Here is a 554-nt window from a genome sequence, read left to right as displayed (position 1 = left end):
GGCTTTGTTCCTGTGGTTATAGTTCCTTTTTCATTTTGGGGGTTGATTCGTTGGGTTTTAATGTTAACTGCCCAAGTGGAAAGAACAACGTGGGTGGCCAAATAATTTTATTTCATAAAAATAAATGCCAGGACCCGAAGTCAGCTGTTGCCTAATTGGGACTCAGACTTGCTCTGGTGCTGTCCAGAGGACTCAGCCTGACCTCAGTTTGACATCCCCCCCTTGGAGAACTGTTTTCCCCCTTGGTTTCCATCCTCCTTTTTCCCTGACTTGCTGCTTTGGTCCTCCTTCGTGAGAGCCGTGATTCCCTCTAGCCATGAGGTGGTACTACTGGGCAGGTCAGAGTCCTCCTTTCCTGGCCTGAAGACACGTTTATTTGAACCTTGGCAGGTATTAACATTTCCAGATGCAGCAGCTCCTCACTCCCCACCCCAAAGGCCCAGCCTGTGTCCTCAGAGGGAGGGATCAGGAGGAGGACTAGGGCTGCGGAAGGGACCAGATTCCTCTCCCTTTGCTGGCAGAGCTGGAGAGAGAGAAGACACAGGGCTTCCGCC

This window comes from Pituophis catenifer, unplaced genomic scaffold, assembly GCF_029215685.1.
Source record: "Pituophis catenifer annectens isolate HBS135680 unplaced genomic scaffold, rPitCat1.0.hap2 SCAF_6, whole genome shotgun sequence".
Taxonomy (NCBI): domain Eukaryota; kingdom Metazoa; phylum Chordata; class Lepidosauria; order Squamata; family Colubridae; genus Pituophis; species Pituophis catenifer.
Note: the sequence above shows the minus strand (reverse complement) of the source record.